Source organism: Furipterus horrens, unplaced genomic scaffold (genome assembly GCF_987537825.1).
Source record: "Furipterus horrens unplaced genomic scaffold, mFurHor1.1.pri manual_scaffold_3, whole genome shotgun sequence".
NCBI lineage: Eukaryota > Metazoa > Chordata > Mammalia > Chiroptera > Furipteridae > Furipterus > Furipterus horrens.
Window position 1 is genome coordinate 70434604 of NW_028327173.1, and position 24152 is coordinate 70458755.

General features: G+C 37.2%; 1 protein-coding gene across 1 annotated transcript in view; it reads left to right on the forward strand.

The window, feature by feature from the left end:
• The window catches only part of BTBD8 (BTB domain containing 8), a 111231-nt gene that overhangs the window by 36159 nt on the left and 50920 nt on the right, over positions 1-24152 (forward strand). The window lies entirely within an intron of this gene.

Consider the following 24152-nt stretch of genomic DNA (forward strand, 5'->3'; position numbering starts at 1 on the left):
ATGTGTCTCAGAGTGGACCTCTTTGGGTCCATCTTTTTTGGGACTCTCTGTGCTTCCTGGACTTGTATGTCTATTTCCTTCACCATGTTAGGGAAGTTTTCTGTCATTATTCTTTCAAATAAGCTTCTCTCGCTTCTCCTTCCAGCACCCCTATACCTGAATTACAATGGCAAATTGGCCAATTCTAAATCCCAAGATTACTTTTGTAGTCCACACTCAAACATCTTTCTGTTTAGTAGATATTAGTTTTATTATTCAGCTCAAGGACTATTATGTCAGTAGTTTCAAGAACACATACTCATGTAATGTAGTCTAAAGCCCAACATAGAACTTTCTGCTAGGGCAATGTCAGCATTTATCCTACTACGGTAATATGAGTAAAAATTCATTTGTAATGTGGCTGCTCTAATTTTTAAATTATATGTACTTATATAATGAAAGATCAGTGCAAATACTTAAAAGGCCAGGATTTATGATCAAAATTATATTCAATTTAGGTCTCAAATTTTAGAATAGTTTAGGTTGCTAGTTTAATATGTTCAAATTGGTATGGTAATGCGGTAGTTTTTTTTTGTTTGTTTGTTTTTATGTGTTTTATTGATTACTGTGTTACATTTGTTCCAATTTCCCATCCCTCTGCTCCCCTCCACCCGGTGGCCCCCCTCCCTTCCCTTGTTCCCCCCTTTTAGTCCATGTCCATTGGTTGTACATATAGTTCTTCTCAACCTCTCTCTGTCTATTCCATTCCCTCCTACGATGTTTCTTAATTCCTATACCATCTCCCTCCCTCTTCCCCTTCCCCTTCCCTGCTGATCTCCCCCCCAATATGCTCCTCATATCTATAGTTCTCCTTCCACTCTCATTGCCTATTTAGTTTGCCTTTGCTTCAATTCCCTAGCTTCTGTTGTTGTTTCTTGTGATGCAGTTTTCATTTTAGTGTTCATAGTTTTGATCCTCCTTTTTCTAAACCAGTCCTTTTAACATCTCATATAACAGTGGTTTGGATCTAATGAACTCTTTCAGTTTTATTTTGTCCTGGAAACACTTTCTCTGCCCTTCTATTCTGAATGACAGCTTTGCTGGATAAAGTATTCGTGGTTGTAGGTTTTGGATTTTCATTGCTTTGAATATTTCTTGCCAGTCCCTTCTTGCCTGCAGGGTCTCCCTTGAGAAGTCAGCTGATAGTCTTCTCTCTTGCTGCTTTTAAGATTCTCTCTTTATCTTTAACTTTTGACATTTTGATTATAATGTGTCTTGGAGTGGTTCTCCCTGGGTCCAGTTGTTTTGGAACTCTCTGTGCTTCCTGGACCTGTAAGTCTATTTCCTTCCCCAAGTTTGGGAAGTTCTGCTTTATTATATTTTCACTTAATTTTTCAATTTCTAGTTCTTCTTCTTCGCCCTCTGGCAATCCTATAATCCGTATATTCGATCTCTTATAGCTGTCCCAGAGGTTTCTGATCTTCTCATCCTTGTTTCCCATTTCCTCTCTCTGCACTGGTTGACTGTTTGTTCCTTCTCTATGTTCTGGTTTGTTGATTTGAACTCTGGATTTTATTTCCTCACCATCTGTCTCGTACGTGGTTTTGTTCTTTTTGGTATGAGTGTTTTTCAATTCTTTCTCATCTTTTTCCAAGTCTTTTGTTAATTCTGTAAGCCACCTGATAACAATGGCCCTGAACTGAGCCTCTGACAGGTTTCTTATTTGTTCATATGTCAGGTTCTTCATCTGTTGCCTGGTGAGCTGCGCCACCGGGATTTCTATAGTTGTCTGCCTCATTTTGACAGATGCGTTTTGCTTTCTTGGGCCGGCTATAGGGGGCAGTGCCTGTGTACTCGTCACAACCCAGCGACCGGCGGCGATCCGCAACCTTTTTCACCACACTGTGGCCCTTTGTCGTCACAACCCAGTGACCTGCGGTGGTCCAGCAACCTTTCTCGCTGCGCTGTGGCACTTTGTCGTCACTGCCCAGCAACCAGTGGCTACCCGCAACCTATTTCGCAGCGCTGTGGCACTTTGTATTGGGGCGGGGGTCCAAGATGGATTCCCGCAGTTATTCTGCTAGGAGACTGGGATCCGTCCTCCCACCCTCTGAGCCTCACTGTTCGGGGCGATGTGGTGGTTGCTTTTCTGAGCGTTGGGGTCGCAAGCTGCTGGGGTTATACTGTAGCTGAGACTGCTCTCCCTGCCGCTGTCCCTGGTGCTACCGCAAACAGCTCCGCCCCCTTTCGCTCTTACCTGCCCAAAGGGCGCCGTTGGTTTATAACTTTGTATGTTGGGCTTCCGTGTAGTTTTATTTTCTGGAATTTCTAGTTATCTTTTGTTTTGAAGTAGTTGTATTCCTCTCTAGTTGTAGAGGGAGACCAAGCGTGTCCGTCTAAGCCTCCATCTTGGCCGGAAGTCCAGTTTTTTCTTTGAGTTACTGTATTTCTCTCATGCTCAAGTTGCTTCCTCAAAAATATTCACGATATCCCAGTTTTTCCAAGAGTCTCTCTCCAGTTGCTCGTTGGCTCTGTCCAGTCATCATCTTGATCTCCAGCCCAGTGCCTGGAGCCCTTTATATGCTGCAAGACAGTTTGATGCCAATTGCTTGCTTTTGATGGCACAATTAAGCCGAAGAAGTTATTTATAACAGAGTGGTTAAGAGTATGTGGACTGTGTGGAGCCTAACTGGGTGTGAATTCTAGCTCCACTATCTTTGAACTGTGTGAAATTAAGCAAGTTGCTTAACCATTCTGTGCTTTAGGGTTCTTATGGGCATTATAAAAGTACCCATCTCTCAGGGTGACTGTGAAGACTAAAATACTTATTTCATTTAAAGTGTTTTAAACAGTGCCTGGCACGTAGTCACTACCATGTAAGTGTTCGCTATCATCTCCAGATGATAAGCCTTTGTTATAAGCTTTTGTATAGAACAGCCTGTATGCCCTTTACTTCTGTGGGGCAAGCAGAGAAATGTGGTTTGAATAGTTTACATTCTCCCCTAATCCAAGAAAGAATGGGATAGCATTGTGCCTCCCTGGAAAGTCACGTTGATTACATCCCCCCTCCATCTATACAGACCTTTCCCTCTCTGACGCACACATATCTGCTGCTCCCCACATCTTTGTTGTCCTGTTTAATTCCAATACTTCTGCTCAAGGAAGAAATGAAGAGAGCTCTTCATCTAAGGGGAGGAAGGTTATAATAGAAGGAGGACCTATTAAAGTTCACTGATTCCATTTGTTAGTCGTGTGACTACTTTTCTGAACTACTTCCTGGGACACTACCACACATTACTCCTTGTTGTGGCATCTCTGTAACATTACTTTCCTGCCTGAATTGCTCTCAACCACCAAATGAATACCATCTGGATACTGTGCATTTCTCTTTGCCTGCATTTCCTCCGCTCATCTTCAGCCTATCCCTAGCACCTATCAGACCTACTCTACTGCTGATCTCCCATTTTATATTTACTTATTATTTTAGTGTTTTCTGAGAGGAATTGAATGTTACATTTTTAAGATAATTTATTTCTTGCATTTCTGTGTTCTGTAGTTAAGATTCACTTGTGCTGCTTTATTGAAAAAGCAGGGCAGTTATTCCTAATTGTAGCTTTGTGACACTCCAAATCTGATATACCTTCTAAAATACCTTTCTTTTCAGTGCCTGATATTATTACCATTAGATACTCATTCATTGGGTTAAAACCTTGTTAAATCTCCCTTTAAAATGCAGATTTCTTTGACTATTTAGTACATTGTTGCTGAGTCAGGAGGTCAATGTTCTAGTCTAGACTATACCACTAATTAGCTATATTTTCTTGGGTACATCAGCTGAAAGCTTTTTCAGAAGCCTAGAATGTAATAATTCAGAAGTCAGTTTCTGGGTTTAGATTCTGATTCTACCATTTATTCAATGGTTGAGAAGTTACTTAATCTCTCCAGGTCTTAATTTCTTTGTCTATAAAGGGAATGACAATAGTAATTAATAGCATAGGATGACTGTGAGGATTGAATCAGGTAGTGCACACAAAATACTTAGCGTAATACTTGGCACACTCTAAATTTTCAGTAAATGTTAGTTGCTATGAAAGAGAGGCACATTTATTGCCTATTGTACCTTAACCTATAGCAGGGGTTGGCAAACCATGGCCTGGTTCCCATAGTGATCTTTTTTTAAATATAAAATATCAAAACCAGAAAGAAAATGCAACAGAATCTGTATTTATGTCAGATATTTACTATCTGGCCCTTCAAAGAAAAAGTTTGCTGTTCCCTGTATTACTAGGTTTCTCAGGAAGCTTTAATGAAAAAATCATAATAAAATTCCAAATTACCACTCAATAAAGTGAGTTACTGATGTCTCAATACTAATTATTAGTGACAAATGGTTATATCCACTTGAGAGGCTTAAAATAATGATAACTTATATGTGGGAACAATAGGGAGCAAAGAGGTGAAATTCTTTGGTCATAGGCGTTTGAGGGCAGTTGCAATGGGCAATCAAAGCAAAAGGCACTGGGAGCCTGAAAGGAAACAAACCACCTCTATATTGTAGAAGCTCCTTAACTAAACTTGACTAGACCTGCTCTTTAGATGTTTTCTGTAGAACCTGCTAACAATATGCTTGGCAGAATGCTCAAGGCTGAGGAGGCCATTTCTAGTACACCTATACATTTCTGTTGCTGTTACTGAGTTTGTGCCTTCCAGGAGTCACTTGGGTTACCAAACCTGTTTAATGCCATTTGAGTTTATTATTTTGATGGCATAACTTAATGAAATATCATGTAAACCTATAATATATGAAATATGAAAAGAGTTACTGTTCCAGTGAAAACAAAACTGAATGCTTTGGAATGATTTAATAAAGGAGAGGTACTTTTAAAATGCTGTTGAATTCAGTATAGATGAAACAATATAAAAGTTTGAGGAGAAGTTAAAAAAACCTAAAATGATTCTACACTTCAGATTGCTTCATAAAATTTAAAATTTACTTCTTTAGAACAGTTTAATCAGAAATATTAGAGAGCATATATAGATATAGTTTTTGCAAGAAATATGAGGCTCCAATTAATGAACCCACATTAAGAAAAGATTGACATTATGGTGAAAGATTTGTGAATGAATGTATATTTATATTTTAAATTACAATAAAATGATTATGATATATAAAATTTTTTTTTAATCCTCATGATTTTTTGATTACCCAAGCAACTGTCAGTCCTAACTGTGCTGGATAATAGGGCATCCACTACACTTGATAAAAGATTTTTAACTTAGGAAAGGCTAATCCTGCAAAAGCTATAGTCAATGGGTGTCAAAGTGGATGTCTCAAGAGAAAGCTTACTTTTCCTTTTTTGAAGTTTATGTTCTCTAAAATACTTGCCAAGTAGTGGAGTGAGTAACAGTGATAGCTCCACAAAGTTGGGATTCACTGCTCTGGATTTAACCCTTATTATGTGGAAATAAAAAGGAAAAATATATTCTTGGAAGCAAGAGTACTTTAGAAAATAGTCCTGGTAAAAAAATAAATTCTTCTTTAGAGCTTCTCTGAGTAATCCAGGCCATTATTCTGCCTGGAGTGGTGAATCTAGTTCACCTAACATCAGGAAGTATTGAATAACAATGTACTAAAGCAAGAGCAAGGGGGAAATTAGGGCATCTCAACAGAGCAAGAAGCATCCTTGTCAGTTGAAATTAAATTTACTCAGAGAACATAGTTTTTGGCATGTTGGAAAATGAAAAATCTGGGAAAAATTTTTAATGTACCATGCCATCTACAACATTATTTTTAAGACTGAGGTTTATATTCTGATTAAATGGGAATCTTTTCTAAGTTTCTGTCTTAGGGTGAGGGTGACTGTTTAAGCCTCAGAACTTTTATTCTTACGTAGATGGAAATAGCTAACATGCTGTGTTAGTTTGAGTCTTTTGAGAAGCAGACACAAAGATGGAATTAGACTTGCAAGAAATTTATTAGGGTAAATGCATGTGAGAGAACATGGGAAGGAATTTAGAGATGACTAGGAAAGCTGTTAAACTGAAATCTTAATCTGACCTTGAGTGAAGGAGAGAGGAAAGGAAGGAAGCTTGGGTAGAAGCATCTTAGACTGCAGTGCAGTTCTGAGGAAAGTTCCACAGGCCGGTGGGAAGTTTCCAAGCCAAAGTCACCTATCAGAGCAACCCCATCTCCCAGGAATATGTCTACTTTAGTATCCCGGATGTGCTCAATCACTGACAGGGAACAGCCAGTGAGAAGGTGGCCTTGGAACCAATGTGGTATAGATTTCAGAGTGCTGTAGCTGGGCCATATACGTCAGTTATATAGTCAAAGATCAAAAAGATGCATATGTGTGATTAGCCATACGTGTCAATCAAGACATATTATGTATTTATATGCTTTTACCATTAGGCATAGTCAGATAAAGTAAATAGATGGAGGAATAGAATTGTTTTTTTAAAATGTTTTATTGATTATGCTGTTACAGTTGTCCCAACTTCTTTTCCCTCTGCTCCCCTCCACCCAGTAACCCTCCTCCCTCCAGTTGCTCACCCCCCTTAGTCCATGCCCATTGGTTGTGCATATAGTTCTTCTCAACATCTTCCTGTCTACTCCATTCCCTCTTATTATGCTTCCTAATTCCTGCATCATCTCCCTCCCTTCCCCTCTTCCCCCTCCCTACCAACCTCCCCCCATAATGTTCCCCATACCTATAATTCTTTTCCCACTCTCGTTGCTTACTTAGTTTGCCTTTGTTTCGGTTCCCTAGCTTCTGTTGTTGGTTGTTGTGATACAGTTTTCATTTTAATGTTCATAGTTTTGAGCCTCCTTCTTCTAAACAAGTCCTTTAACATCTCATATAACAGTGGTTTGGATCTAATGAACTCCTTCAGTTTTACTTTGTCCTGGAAGCACTTTCTCTGCCCTTCTATTCTGAATGACAGCTTTGCTGGATAGAGTAATCGTGGCTGTAGGTTTTTGATTTTCATTACTTTGAATGTTTCTTGCCAGTCCCTTCTTGCCTGCAGGGTCTCTTTTGAGAAATCAGCTGATAGTCTATTTGAGACCCCTTTTACATAATTCTTTTCTTCTCTCTTGCTGCTTTTAAGATTCTCTCTTTATCTTTATAATTTTTCACATTTTGATTATAATGTGTCTTGGTGTGGTTCTCCCTGAGTCCAGTTTTTCTGGAACTCTCTGTGCTTCCTGGACCTGTAAGTCTATTTCCTTCCCCAAGTTAGGGAAGTTCTGCTTCATTATTTTTTCACATAATTTTTCAATTTCTAGTTCTTCTTCTTTACCTTCTGGCAACCCTATGATTTGGATGTTGACCCGGTTATAGCTGTCCTAGAGGTTTCTGAGCCTTTCCTCATATTCCTCACTTTTTGTTTCCTCTTTCTGCACTGGTTGACTGTTTGTTCCTTCCCTATGTTCCAATTTGTTGATTTGATCACCACTAGTTTCGTATGTGTTTCCATTCATTTCAGCATGACTAGCCTTCATTCCTTCCCTGTCTTGTTCAATATCTTTTGTTAATTCTGTAAGCTGCCTTCTGACTAGAGCTCTGAACTGAGCCTCAGAAAGATTATCTATTTGTTCATCGGTTAATTCACGTATTTGCTTTTTGGTCAGCTATGTGATTGGTATTTCAGTCATGATTCCTGCCATCCTGACCATTTTCGTTTATCTTTCCTTCCTGGGCGGGGCTGTCATACCTCCCACGCTATAGGGGGCGGAGCCCTGTGCACTCCTCACTATGGGCGACCCTTTTCACCATACTGTGGTGCTTCGTGTGGGCGTGGGGGTCCAAGATGGGTTCCTGCTGTTACTCTCCGCTGAGAGACCGGGAGCCTCCTTCTCCATCCCCCCGCCCTCTGGGCCTCACAGTCCGAGGCAATGGGGGTCTGCCTTCCCTGGCATTGGAATAGCGAGCTAATGGGTTCAGTCTGCACCAGGGGTGGTCCCCGAGCGCTTTTCTCCTCCCCTTAAATAAGGATGTCTGTGCTTACCATGGTCCATCGCTGCAGCCACCAGCACAACTTGATCTCTCTGCCCCAGCTTCGCCCTTCCTACCCATCCAGACAGGCACCACTTCTTTATAACTTCATACATTGGACTTCCATGTAGCTTTATTTTCTGGAACTTCTGATTATTTCTGGTTTTGCAGTAGTTGTAGTCCTTCTTAGTTGTGGAGGGAGACAGAGCATGTCAGTCTAAGCCTCCATCTTGGCCAGAAGTTAGAATTCTAATAGTATTCTTCATTAACAGTTATTTAGGGTAGGTGGAGGTGGGCAAGTGGGGATGGGACTAGAAAAAGAATTTGCTTGGGGTGATGGGCACATGAAGCAGTGTGCAGATGATGTGTTATTGAGTTGTACACTTCAAACCTGCATGGTTTTGCATACCAATGTTACACCAATAAATTCAATTTAAAAAATTATTTAATGAGCATTTGTGATATGCCAGGTACTATGTTTTGTGCTGAGACTGAGATTCATACAGAAGTAAAGAAGTACAGAGGATCAAATAGATAATTAAAATTACCATAATCAGTGTATTAGGAAAGATTGCCATAGAAAAATGTTGGCAGTATATCCACTAAATTGTTAACAGTGATTGTTTCTATAGACTTAAAATGTTCACTTTTTAAGATTCTGTATTAGAGTTTATCATAAGCAAAAATTATTTTATAATTTAAAAATGAAAATTTTAACTTTCCATGCTTCAGGAAAGAATTGTATACTGCTTCATATTTTTGATATGTTTGTATAGGTTCAATAATACTCTTAGGTTAATAACATCTTTGTCCTCTTATAGAAAAATAAAAATTTCATAGCAAGCTTAGTGAATTAAATGTTTCACTTGATTATCAGATTCTATTTTTTTCTTCCTTCAGCTTACTATATGTATGATATATGCTTCTTTCTATAGTCTCTTCAGGTGGAATCTTGGGTCATTGATTTGAAACCTTTTCCTTTTCTAAGATAAGCATTTAAAAGCTAAAAAATTATCTCTAGGTACCATTTTAACTGCATTCCACAAATTTTGGTATATTGTATTTTTATTTTCATTTTAGTTAACATATTTCCTAATTTGTCTCGTTGATCCATGGATTATTTAGATGTGTGCTTTACTTCCAAATATTTGAGAATTTTCCAGATATTTCTCCATAATTAATTTCTAATTTAATTCCAATGTGGTTATAGAACATATTCTATATTAGTTCACTTAAATTTGAAACATGTTTTATGACCTAGAATATCTGTTTTAGTGGATGTTCCACATGTATTTGAAAAGAATGTGTGCTCTGCTAGACGAGGGTAGTGTACTGTAAATGTCAAGTTGGTTGAGAGTGTTGCTCAAGTCTTCCATACCTTTAACTGATTTTCTTTTTGTCTACTTGTTCTGTTAATTACTGAGAATGTTCAAGTTTCCAGATATGATTGTGAATTTGTCTGTTTCACCCTTCAACCCTATCAGTTTTTGCTTCATATATTTTGAAGGTTTGTTACTTGGTACACACACATTTAGGATTGTTCTTTTCTCTTGTTGAATTGACTCTGTTTTCATCATGCATATAACTCTTTACTACAGATAATATTCTTTGTTGTGAATTGTTTTGTTTGATAGCACAGGGGAATAATTTTTAACATGATTCCTGTTGAGTTCGATTTTTCAGCTGTTTTAGACTTAAATAGGCATGCTGATTTTAAAACTGCAGTTTATTTTCTTTTATCACATCAATTTTTTTTCCATACAGCTTATCTTAATGCGACCACTCTAGGCTGGATTGAGCCTGGATCGAGGGAAGCACTAGTGCTCTCCTATTGGCTGAGAGCAAACCTCCCTTGAGTGGAGAGGGGCGAGGGATGACCTTGGAGACCAGCGACAGGTTCATACTTGTCTAGGCTATTCAGTTACACATGAGACAGTGTGGTGAGAGGTTGTGTGCCTCTCTGTATAGTGAATCGTATTCCGAAGTGTAGTCCGAGTTCTTGTCTGTATACAAGGAGTTAGCGGAATTGTTTCTTTTTTTTATTTACATACGTACTTATTTCCTTTCCTTCAGATCATGTCTACCTCTGCTATTTCTCATCGTAAGTGCCTAAACAACCCTGATTCATTTTGTTATATCTGTGGCAGTTTCATCATTCCCAAAGGACAAACATCAGCACATTTGTCAGGCAAGCCTATTTTGCATATTTTAAAGTAAAACTTGGTGATCAAGATAAGTCTTGGGCCCCTCACAAGGCTTGCAAGCAGTGTGTTGAGAGTTTACAGATGTGGACGAAGGGAACATGTTATAAATTGCCATTTGGTATATCTATGGTTTGGCGAGAGCCCAGAGATATTCAAGTGACTGTTACTTTTGTATAGTGAAAATGTCAGGATATAACAAGAAAAATAAATGTAAAATAGAGTATCCTAGTCTACCTTCAGCTATACGCCCAGTGCCTCATTCAGCTGAAATCCCAGTGCCAGTTTTCTTTTGAAAAACAGGAGCATAGTGAAGAACTAAGTGACAGCAACAATGAAGATTTTGAAATTGTAGATGACTCAGTTTGTAAGGGATTTGATCAGCATGAGTTTAATGATTTGGCATGAGATTTGGGACTATCCAAAAAGGCTTCAGAACTCCTAGCATCAAGATTGCATGAGAAAAACTTGATTGAAAAGGGAGCAAAGGTATCCTACTTTCGATCAAGAGAAAGTGCATTTGCTCAGTACTTTCAAAGTGATGGTGGCTTTGTATATTGCCATAACATACATGGTTTAATGGAGGAATTGGAAATTCCAATCTAGAATGCAACTGAATGGTGACTGTTCACTGATTGCTCAACACGGAGGTTGAAGTGTGTCCTCCTGCACAATAGCGACTTATCTGGCGCAGTCCCAATTGGCCATTCAGTTTGTTTTTGTGAAGAATACAAAGACATAAAGAGAGTCATTGGTCTGTTGCAATATCACAAGCACAATTGAATCATCTGTGTTGACCTTAAAATGGTCTGTTTCCTTCTTGGTCAGCAACGTGGGTACATCAAGTATCCCTGTTTTCTGTGCACGTGGGACAGCAGAGCTTGTGAGAAGCATTGGGTGGAGTCGAATTGGCCTCCAAGATCTGACCTCAAACCTGGTGATCCAAACATTCTACATGAGCCACTTGTTGACAGGAAGAACATTATATTCCCACCTCTGCACATAAAACCTCTGCACATAAGTCTTATGAAGCAATTTGTTAAAGCTTTGCCAACTGAAGGAGACTGTTTCAAGTATCTCATTTTGGCATTTCCTTGCCTGTCATTTGAAAAGATAAAATACCTTAATATGTATGTTCGGTAGCAGAACTTTACTACTTGTACACAATTTGACTTACAGTATCAATATATAGCCCTTATATGAATAAAATAACTAAATAGTATGTTCAGGTAAGTTTTTCTTTATTTTCCTTTGTATGTGCATTTTGTATGATTTTTGGGGCAAAGGGAAAGTATCCTGTACCTTAAAAAGTTGACGTGATAGAGAAAAATTGGATCATTTTTGGACTCAGATGCCAAAAGTTAGTCAAAAACAAGTGTCAGATCTAACTCAACGTAAATTGTGTTCCCCAGTGTAGTAATAGAAACACTCCAGCTGCCCACACTAGCCAGGGCTATTTTCACTTTTGTCATACTATTGAGAGCTATATTGTGTGTGTATGTGTGTGCGTGCGCACACGTGCAAGATTTTTTTTTTTTTTTTTTTTTTAGTGGTTGCTCTAGGATTTACAGTGTGCATCATTAACTTATCACCATTTACATTCAATTACTATTATACCTCTTAATGTATAATGTTAGGACGTTTTCCATTCCTGTCTTTTGTATTATTGCTGTCATACATTTCATTTCTTTTTAAAAAATATGTATTTTACTAATCATGCTATTACAGTTGTCCCAATTTTTATCCCTTTGCCTCCCTCTACCTAGTATGCACATTCCCTCCAGCAGTCTCCTTCTTAGGTCATGTCCATGGGTCATGCATATAAGTTCTTTGACTTCTCCATTTCCTATACTGTTTTTAACATTCCCTGTCTATTCTGTACCTACCAGTTTGTACTTCTTATTCCCTGCACCTTTTCCCCTATTCTCCCCCTCCGCCCAACTGATAACCCTCAAAATTATCTCCATATCTATAATTCTGTTCCCGTTCTGCTTGTTTGCTTAGTTTTTTAGATTCAGTTGTTGTTAGTTGTGAATTTACTGCCATTTTAATGTTCATAGTTTTGATCTTCTTTTTCTTACGTAATTCCCTTCATCATTTCATATAATAAGGGCTTGGTGATGATGAACTCCTTTAGCTTTACCTTGTCTGGGAAGCACTTCATCTGCCCTTCCATTTGAAATGATAGCTTTGCTGGATAGAGTAATCTAGGTTGTAGGTTCTTGCATTCACGACTTTGAATACTTCTTGCCAGTCTCTTCTAGCCTGCAAAGTTTCTTTTGAGAAATCAACTGACAGTCTTATGGGAATGCCTTTGTATGTTACTATCTGATTTTCTCTTACTACTTTTAAGATTTTCTCTTTATCTTTAACCTTTGGCATTTTAATTATGATGTGTTTTGGTGTGGTCCTCTATAGGTCTAGCTTGTTTGGGACTCTCTGTGCTTCCTGGACTTGTATGTCTATTTCCTTCACCAAATTAGGGACGTTTTCTTTCATTATTTTTTAAAATAAGTTTTCAATTTCTTGCTCTTTCTCTTCCCCTTCTGACAACCCTATGATTTGGATGTTGGTACATTTAAAGATGTCCCAGAGGGTCCTTAGCCTATCCTTGTTTTTTTGAATGCTTTTTACTTCTTGCTATTCTGATTGAATGCTTTTTTCTTCCTTGTCTTCCAAATCATCGATTTGATTCTCATCTTCCTCCCCTCCACTGTTGGTTTCCTGTAGGTTTTTCTTTACTTCACTTAATGTAACCTTCATTTCTGCCTGGGTCTTTTTTATGCTGTTGAAGTACCCAATGAATTCCTTGAGAATCCTGATAACCAATGTTTTGAACTCTACATCTGATCGGTTGCTTATCTCCATTTTATTTAATTCTTTTTCTGGAGTTCTGTTCTGTTCTTTCCTTTGGGCCACAGTTCTCATTAAAAAAATTTTTTTTAAATATTTAATTTATTTTTAGAGATAAGGGAAAAGAAAGAGAAAGAGGGAGAGAAACATCAATGTGTAGTTGACTCTCGTGCACCCCAAACTGGGGACCTGGCCCGCAACCCAGGCATGTACCCTAACTGGGGATCAGACTGGTGACCCTTTGGTTCACAGGCCAGTGCTCAATCCACTGAGTCATACCAGCCAGAGCTCATTTGGGCCATATTTTTTGTCTCTTCATTTTGGCAGCCTCCCTGTGTTTGTTTCTGTGGACTAGGTAGAGCTGCTTTGACTTCCTGTCTTAGTAGCATGGCCTGTTGTAGAAAAACGTACCTGTTGTATGGCGCAGAGCCTTAGATAATTGCCAGGGCAGGGCAACCCATGTCATTGCTCTACAGCTCTGTGTCGGGGAGAGCTCAGAGAGGAGACAGTGCTGCTGCCTGGCCTCTGGAGTTTCCCTGGGAGGAAGTTGCCTTCTGGCACTCTCCCTGTTGCCAGTCACTTCAGTTTCTTCCTGTATGGCACTGGTGCCCTTCCAAGCATTGCCCTGGTGCTGAGTGCCAGAGGGGGTGAGTCTCCATGAGTCCGAAGTCTGTTGTGGGCCCTTTAATAGGAGTTTCTTGAGAATCCCAATGTTTCTTCCACTACCCCAGTCCCCACTGGTTACAGGCAGATGTTATGAAAACTTATCTCCCTGGTGCTGGAACTCTGGCCTGGGTGGCCTGGTCTGGGGCTGGGATGCCTCACTCCCAAGGTACTGCTCCCAATTTTTATCTACCACACATGGATCCAGGACCACTTGTTTCCCGTCTCCGTGCCTCTGCGCACGACTCTGTGTCTCTGAGCCTCTCCCCACCTCTCCACGCCCCTGCTACCTGTCTGGATGATTGTGGCTTTTTTAAATCCTTGGTTGTTAGACTTACATACAGTTCAATTTTCTGACAATTCTGGGTGATATTTGTTTTGTAGTCTAGTTGTAATTTTTGCTGTAGTTATGCAAGGTGAGACATGTTTACCTACGCCTCCATCTTCACTAGAAGTCACCTCATTTCTCTCTATATTCTAAACCCCACTATAAATTGTAATTATTCTTTTAAATAATTATCTTTAAGTTCTTTTTTAAATGAGGAGAAAAGTATTTCATATTCCCCCTAATTTCTAGCATTTTCTGTCTTTTGTGTAGTTCCAGGTTTCTGTTATAATTTTCTTTCAGCCTGAGAACTTATAAAAAAATTTTCTGTAATACAGGTCAGTTAGCAATGACTTTTCTCAGCTTTTCTTTATCTAGAAAAGTTTTCATTTAGCTTTTACTTTTTAAAGTTGGCAATTTTTTATTTCTTTAGTGCCTCAGAGATGTAATTTTATTGTTATCCTGCTTGCATTGTCTCCAGCGAGAAGTCTGTGATCATGCCTGGTTTTGCTTATCAGTGTGTGATGTGCTTTTTTTCTCTGGCTTCTTTTTAACTTTATTTCTCTATAATAAGTTTTCAGCAATTTGATCATTTGTACTTTTCTTTATGCTTATCCTGCTTTTGAATTATTGAGCTTTTGGATGTGGGCTTTGTAGTTTTTATGAAATTTGAAAATTTTACAACCATCATTTTTTTCAAATTTTCTTGCAATCTTCTTTTTTTTCTTTTCTTTCCACGTGGGACTGCAGTTATATACAGGGTGTCACTAAAATATGTATCCATGATTTTAATGATTATAAAGTCTGTATTTATTAGTATACAGTTCCCTTTAAACGTTCACAGTAAACTACATAAGTGTACTTTTTTATACTTAGCACCTGTTTTCAAACTGATGACCATTCTGGTCTAGACATTGCTGGCAATACAAAGCAACAGAATCATAAACATCATGAGTCATTTCATTTGGTATGTGGACACGTTCTCTTTCAGTGGCAACTTGTAATTCATCAGTGGTTTCGGGTTTTTTAGCATAAACATTATTCTTGAGAAATCCCCAGAGAAAAAAGTCTAGAGGTGTGAGGTCTGGGTAATCTACGCACAGGGTAATCTACAGGACCTCTTCACCTGATCCATCTTTTTGGCAGGTTCTTGTTAAGATAGGCCCTTACATCAGAGTGGTAATGTGGAGGTGCTCCATCTTGTTGGAAATAAAAGTCCTCATCATGAAAATCTTCGTGAGTATGTAGCATGGCTGATTCCTGCAGTAAATTCAAGTAAGTGGCACCAGTTACAGTATCTGCAAGAAAGAAAGGGCCAATTAAGCCACACTCGGATAAGCCGCACCACGCCGTCTGTCCTGTCTCTGCACTCCTACCGTGTTTCCGTACTTCCAGTAGCACTTCAAAATAAACTTTCTTAGTTCAAAACTTAATCTGGTTAAATCTAAAAAAAAAAAATTCAGCATATTACCAGCTATAAAAGTGTGGATACATTTTTTTGCAACACCTTGTATGTGTGTGAGTCCCACACCTCACTTAAGCCCTTTTTTTTTTTTTTTCTTTTCCAGTTTTTTCTCCTATGTTTTATTTGGGTCATTTGTATTGCTATGTGCATAGGTACATGATCTTTTCTTCTTTAGTATCTAATCTTCTTTAAGGTCCATGTGTGAAATTTTAAATTTCAGATATGCATTTCATCTCTTAAAAGTTGTTTGTTTTTTTTTTTAAAAAAAACTTCTATTTCTCTCTTTCTTATGTTTCTTAGTTAAAAATCCTTAAGGATACCTATAATATCTTTTAAAAATTGCCTATCTGCTAATTTCATCCTATTTTTCATTTCTGGGTCTGTTTCTATTGACCAATTTTCCTCCTAGTTATAGTTCATATTTTGCTACTTCTACACATACCTAATAATGTTTTATTACATGAAAAATGTTATGAATATTATGTTAAGTGTATGAATTTTCTTTTCTTTAAAAAGAGTGTTGAACTTTGTATTAGCAGACAAGTTATTGTGGATCAGCTTTATCTTTATGAAAATTGTTTTTTTTTAAACATTGTTAGCACGGATCAACAGTAGCCTTTGCTCTAAATGTAGTATAGCTGTTCTCCTGAGAAGTGATCCTTCTGGGACCTTTTCTGAGTACCCCAAGTATTGGACTCTGGCTGATAGGAACCTGAATGTCTGCCAGCCCCATATGACCAGGCTTATAGCTCTCTGGCCTTTACTCTTGCCTGGCTTCATGGAATTTCAGTCAGTGCTCGGATTATGTCCAGACAAAGGCTCAATCAGACCCTCCACTAAATTATATAGCTCTTTTTCTTCAAAACTCCCTCTTATATAGTAATGTGCCCTATAAATTCTGACTAACTCATCCTTCCAGGGCTCCTTTATTTGTCTTTTCAATCCAGAAAGACAGCCTGGTTCTGCTTGTTTGTCTTCCCTGTGCCATGATGTAAAAATTGTTTTCAGGAAGAAAAGCATTGTGATTGTAGGATTTATTTAATTGGTTTTCCTTCTCTTAGGGATAGTGTCCTATACTGCCTTTTTTCAGCATCATATTTTATTTATTTTTCTACTTATTAATGGAAGTTAAGCAAGTCCCACACTTGTCTCTCATGGTGGAAGCAGATCCCTAATTTTTTCTTAATATACATAATTTTTAGAACAGTTATAAATTTACAGAAACACTTAGAAGAGAACACAGAAAATTCCCATATAACCCTACACTCAGTTCCCCTATTAACATAGAGATATATCTTAGTATATTGCATTTGTTACAGTTAATGAACCCATATTGAGACATTGTTATTTACAAAAGTCTATAGTTTACTCAGAATTCCTTGTTTTTTTGCCTAATGTCCTTATCTATTATAAGATCTCATTCAGGATACCATAATACATGTAGTGGTTATGTCTGCTTAAGCTTAACTTGGCTGTGGAAGTTTCTTAGACATTTTTTGTTTTTGATGACCTGGATGGTTTCAGGAGTACTGAGCAAGAATTTTGTATAGTGTCCTCCAATTTTAATTTATCTTATGTTTTTCTCATTTTAATCGGTTTTTGACATACAACCCCCTCATCATTGTGTATGTGTAGCATTTTCTTACTTTCTAACTCTAAAAGATAGTTTAGACTCATCTGTCCCAGAATCAACCACTTCTCTGCTGAACCCTGGTTCCTTTTATTCTAATGGTATTGGAAACTAATATGTGGGCACTTGGTGTACTTGTTGCTGTTTCTTTTAGGCCCTCTCAGCTGACAGAGCAAGGAAATATATGTGTATGTATTAGTCTGCATATATGTACATCTCTAAAAATACTTCTGTATGAATCTGTCTTTGTATTAAGCTAAACATGAATTCAGACTGATGTCTCCAACACTAATCTGTTACCACATGGATCATCCTAGTCTTAGCCCCTTGATTGTCTATAATCTTCCACTATAGCAGTGAGAAACCTGGCTTTCATTATCCAATATGTAGTACATAATTGTTCAATTCCAGTATTTATGTATGGCAGTTTCAGAATTATTAATCCACACTTCCATGGGAAATAACTTTAACAACTAGAGTATAATGGCTTGTATATAGTTCCTTTGCTTTTGTTCTTACAGTCTCTACTTATTTCCAAAGTTATTTAGGCCAGCACTTTTCTTTCCCATTCCCTTCAGGGAGGTTACTTCATATATTTGCAATACCGTTAGATTCTTTTGTCACAGTCTCCATTTCAGCAGGAGATTCCCCTGACCTGACCTCTTCCGAGTATTTTTGTTTTAATTTGTATACACTAAGGTTCACTTGTCCTATAAAGTTTTATGGGCTTTTTGTAAATGCATATTGTCCTACATCTACCATTACAATATACAGAATAGTTTCAACTAAAAATTTCTTGTATTTGAGCTATTCAACTTTTCCGCCTCCCAGACCTCTGGCAATTTTTTTTACTGTCTCCGTAGTTTTGCCTTTTCCAGAATGTCATATGAATAGAATCATAAAGTATGTAGCCTTTCAGACTGGATTCTTTCAGTTAGCAGTTTGCATTTATGATTCATCCATTTTTGTGTGGCTTGACAGCTAATCTCTGCTTTATAACTGAGTAGTATTTCATTGTAATGAATGTATCATTGTTTATCTGTTCATCTATTGAAGAACATTATGATTGTCTTAGTTTTAGTAATTACAAACATTTGCGTGCAAGTTTTTGTGTGGACATAAGTTTTCATATCTGTTGGCTAAATATTTAGGAATGTGATTGTTGGATTATATGGTAAGACTACATTTAGTTTTGTAAGAAACTGCCAAACTATCTTCCAAAGTGGCTGTATCATTTGTATTTCTTTTAGCAGTGAATGGAAGTTCCTTTTGTATTTCTATCAGCAATTGATATTGTCAGTTTGTGGATTTTGGTCATTCTAATAGGTATGTCTGGTATTTAATTGTTGTTTTACATTTTATTTCCCTAATGACAAATGATGTTGAGGTTCTTTTCATATGCTTAGTTGCCATTTCTACATTATTGGGAGGTTTTTTTCCCCCTTTATTGTTGACGCTATTACACATTTCCCCATTTCCTCCCCCCTTTGCCCACCTCCACCAGCCTCTGCCCCCCCTTCCCTCTGGCCATCACTACTGTTGTCTGTGTCTCTGAGTTATGCATATGTGTTCTATGGCTAATCCCTTCTTTCATCCAGACCCCCGCTTCACCCTCGCCTCTGACAGCTGTAAATCTGTTCCATGCATCCATGCTTCTATTTCTATTTTGTTCATCAGTTTATTTTGTATTGTAGATTCTGTGTATAAGTGAGATCATATAGTATTTGTCTGTCTCTCATTGGCTTATTTCACTTAGCATAATAATCTCCAGGTCCATCTATGCTGTTTACTGCAGAAGGTAAGATTTCCTTCTTTTTTTTACAGCTGCATAGTATTCCATTGTGAAAATGTGCCACAGTTTTTTATTCACTCGTCTACTAATGGGTACTTGAGCTGTTTCCAGATCTTGGCTATTGTAAATTACACTGCTGTGAATGTAGGGGTGCATGTATTCTTGTGAATTTGTGTTCCGGGATCAAAAGGCAGTTCTGTTTTCATTTTTTGAAGAAACTCCATACTGTTTTTCTCAGTGGCTGCACCAGTCTGCATTCCCACCAACAGTGCACAAGGGTTCCTTTTCTCCACATCCTCGCCAGCACTTGTTGTTTGTTGATTTATTGATGGTAGCCATTCTGGCAGGTGCGAGGTGATATTTCATTGTGGTTTTAATTTGCATTTCTTTGATGATTAGTGACATTGAGAATTTTTTCATAGGTCTGTTGGCCATCTGCATGTCCTCTTTGGAGAAGTGTCTCTTCAGGTCCTTTGCCCATTTAACTGGATTATTTGTCTTCCTGATGTTGAGTTGTGTAAATTCTTTATATATTTTGGAAATTAACTCCTTATGAGATGTTCATTGGTGAATATGTTCTCCCATTCAGTGGATTCCCTTTTAATTTTATTGATGGTTTCTTTTGCTGTGCAGAAACTTTTTAGTTTGATGTAGTCCGTTTGTTTATTTTTTTTCCTTTGTTTCCCTTGGTCTAGGAGATATATTGGCAAAAATATTGCTACAAGAGATGTCTGAGGTTTTACTGCCTATGTTCTTCTAGGATTTTTATGATTTCATGACTTAAATTTAAGTCTTTTATCTATTTTGAGTTTATTTTTGTGTGTGGTATAAGTTGGTGGTCTAGTTTCATTTTTTTTGCATGTATCTGCCCAGTTTTCCATTGGGAGTTTTTGTTAAAATCTTTCATTTATTTAAAAATTAGGCATTTGTTATCTTATTGTTGAGTTTTAAGAATATTTTGTATATTTAGGATAGAGGTCCTTTTTCCAGTATATGGTTTGCAAATACTTTATCCCAGTTGCTACCTTGTCTGTTCATTCACTTAACAATGTCTTTTACAGAGCAACGCTTTTAATTTTAGTAGAGTCCATCTTACTAATTTTTTTCTTCTATGGAATGCACTTTTGATCAATCCAATCATCACCAAACCCAAGATCCTTTGTTTTCTTCCAGAATGTTATGATTTTGTATTTTACATTTAGATCTATGACCCATTTTGAGTTAATTTTTTGTGTGCAGTCTATCTGGTTGCTCTAGCACCATTTGTTGAAAAGACTATACTTTCTCCATGGAATTGCTGCTACTGTGCTTTTGTCAAAACTCAGTTGACTATGTGTATATAGGCCTATTTCTGGTCTCTATCCTATTCCATTGATCTCTGTGCCTCTTCTTTCAACAATACATGATGTCTTAAGTACTGTAACTATATAGTAACTCTTGGAATCAGTTAGTAAGAATCCTCCAACTTTGTTCTTCTTTTTCAGAAGTCTGTTAGCCTTTTAGGTTCTTTGCTTTCCCATATAAATTTTAGAATCACTTTGTCAATATCTACAAAATAGCTTTCTGGGATTTTCTATTGGAATTAACTAAATTTTAAAAATCATAAATGACTGTTGAATTTTGTCAAGTGCTTTACTGTATTTTGATGATCGCATGATTTTGCTCCTTTATTTTGTTAATGTATAAATCACTTGATTTTAAAATGTAAAAGCAATCTTGCATTCCTAGAATAATTTCAACTTGGTTGTGATCTTTATTTACTTTACTTATTGGTGGATTCAGTTTTCTAATACATTTTACTTAAGATTTTTGCATCTATATTCACAAGAGAAACTGGCCTATGGTTTTCTTTTTTCTTTTTCTTTTTTTTTTTTTTATGACATCCTTGTAATAGGTCAGATTTGGCTTTCAAGGTTATATATATGGTGTGGCAAAAGTAGTTTTATAGTTGTTCATATGGAAAATACAATAGTTAATAAATACATAATAGCACAAGGAAAAACTCTGTGTTTTGTATACTCACAACTATAAACCTACTTTTTCCACTCTTTATTGACTTCATAAAATTAGTTGGGAAGTTATTCGCCGGCAGCCGTCCGTCTCGAGAGACGATGGTGTAGCTTCTTAAGAGTCTATCTGCACCGCCGAGAATGGCTGTGCAGTCCGACTCGGGAGTGACACGGTATCTGTCTCCTCCCGTGTTGAATCGACATCTTGCGATGGCGCTGGAGTGTCCTCTCCAGTGAAGCTGAAGCTACAGAGCCTGGGCAGGGTGATATGGAGGGTCTGCTGTTGCCCATGCAGCAGACCCAAATCAATGTGTGGTTGCCTCTCACACAACCCCAGCTGGGGACCTGGCGTGCAACCTAATCATGTGTCTTGACTGGGAATCGAACCAGCGACACTTGGTTCACAGGCCGATGCTCAATCCACTGAGCCATAGCAGCCAGTGGGAAGTTATTACTTATTTATTTATTTGAGTGAGTGAGGTTGATTTTACATCTTTCTTAAAATGTATATTCAAATTCACAGGGGAAGTCATCTTGGCCTGTTCTTTATTAAGTAGGTTTCTTATTTTCTTCTTTTTTTCTACAGTTTAATTTATTGAGCTGGAATTCATATATAATCAAATGCACACAATTAAATGTCCAATTTGATGGATTTTGACTAATGTATAAACCTGTGTAATCCCACCAAAATCAAGATATAGAAAATTTTCATTACCTAAAAAGTTCTCCTGTGCCCATGGCCATCAGTTTTGCCCTAGGCAAAACTGAATTTAATATGCTTCTTTGACATCTGTATATATTTGGTGAATTTTCTGTTCATATCTTTTGTATATTTTTAATTAGTTTGTTTTCTTATTGTTATATTTTCTCAATTATAGGTTATTTTACCTGTCCTAGAATTTCATATATGTTGATGCTGACATATTATTATGTAATATTTGGCTTCTTTTGCTTAGCATAATATTTTTGAGCTTTATCCTTTCATATTATGTTTATCAGTATTTTAGTCCATTTTTATTGCTAAGTGGAATTGCATCATATGGATATACCATAATTTATCCATTCTCTTGTTGACATAATGGTTATTTTCAGTATTTAGGTATTATTAATAAAGGTGACATGAACATTTGTGTGCAAGTCTTTGTGTGAATATATATTTTCAGTTCTCTTGGATAAATACCAAGGAGTGGAATTGCTGGGTCATACAGTAAGTGGATGTTAACTGTTTATGAAATCAACAAACATTTCTCCAAAAAGATTGTGTCATTTTATACTCCCACCTGCATGCTATGAAGAGTTCCAGTTGTTCCACATTCTCACCACTACTTGACATTGTCAGTCTTTAAAATTTTTGCCACACTACAGGTGTGTAGTGATATAACATTGTGGTTTTAATTTGCATTCCCCTGATCACTCATAATGTTAAGCTTCATCTCATGTGCTTATTGGCTGTTTGCATATATTGTGATGTTTCTGTTCAAATCTTTTTAAAAACACTCTTAGATTTGGAACAAACTTTAAACTATTGAGAAACAGACATGTACCATTTTTCTCCTTTAAGATGAATCATGTATGTTCTGTTCTGACCATAGCTTTTTCCAGTCCTTATCTAATGCTCAGAACTTGATGTGATGTTCTTCTTTATAATTAGCCATAAACTTTAGTTTTGAAGTATAACTTTATCAATTTGGCTCATTGTTGAGTTGGGTGGTTTATGTTCTTATATTGAGTTATAGTGGTTCTATATATATTCTGGATGTGAGTTATTTGACCATTAAATAATTTGCAAATATTTCCTCCCAATAATTTGCTTGTCTTTCTATTTCGTAAAATTGACTTTAAAGGGACCAAAGTTTAGAAGTTTTTTAAAAACTGGTTTATGCTTTTTGTGTCCCGAGAGACCATTGCTTACCCTAAAGTTGAAAAGATTTTCACCTTTTTTTTTTTCCCTAGAGATATTATACTATTAGCTTTTATATTTAGGTTTTGGTCCATTTTGAGTTGACTGTTGCATGTGGTGTGAGGTTAACCATTGAGGTTTGTTTCTTTCCCTTCAAACCTCCAGCTCAGTACCTTTTGTTGATAAGATTGACTTTTCACTATTGGATGGTCTTAACATCTTTGTTGAAGAGCAATTTGCCCTGTATGTGTGGTTCTATTTCTGGAGTCTCAGCTCTGTTTCAGGAATCTAATGTCTATCCCTACATCAATACTACCTTATCTTGATTACTGTCGCTTTGTAGTAAGTTTTAAAATCATGACTTCCAATTTCTTCTGATGGTGGTGGGTCCTTTGTGTGTCCATATACATTTTTAAATGAAGTTATAAATTGCCACTAAAAAAACTTGATCAAGATTGTGTGGAATCTTGAAATTAATTTAGGCAGAATGGACATGTTAACAGTTTTAGGTTTTCAAATCCTTGAGTGCAGTTTAGCTTACTCTTAGGTCTTTTAAATTTTATTTCAACAGTGTTTTATAGATTGTAATGTAGAGATTATTATACTTTTTTATTTGTTCTAGGTATTTGACCTTTTATATACTAGTGTAAATGAAATTTCTTTATTTTCTAGTTCTTGATTATTATTTCTGATTATCTTTGGATGATTGCTGAGCATTTTATTGAAAATTTATAAAAATAATTTGATGCTTGGAGTAAAGTTATTTTCATGAAGACTAGATTTCCGTTCTATTCTGGCCAGCAGTTAGGCTAATGCAGATCACTTTAATCCAGTCAGGGATTCAGCTGATTCAGAGCTAGACTTCCGTTCTAATAAGGGCTTGGTCTATTTCCCATTTATTCTTCTTTCTAGTGTGTAGCCCTTCAGAGTCCATCTGTAATCCTGGGTATCCACCAGAACCTCCCTTTGACAGATACCCAATTCCAATTTGTGTGTCTGTAAACCTGTGAAGGTTGTTAGAAGATATGCTGATCTTTTAGCCTCTCAACCATTACTTTTGCTTTCAGATTTGGCAGTTGCCTCAATGGAAAAAGTTACTTGGATCACCTCTTTTGTCTTTCTCATAACTTGTCTCAAAAGCTACCACCACAGTAACTATTGGTGCCTTCAAGTCATGCTTTCTTTCTTTTTTTTTTTTTTTTAAGCTATATATTTTGTCCATTTTCCTGGCTGTTTCCAGCAGGAGGATTGGTCTGAGACAACCTAGTAGGCCATTGCCAAAGTGTCTTTCTCTTCTCCCCCTCCCCCTCCACTCTTTCAGCCCACCTTCCACTACTA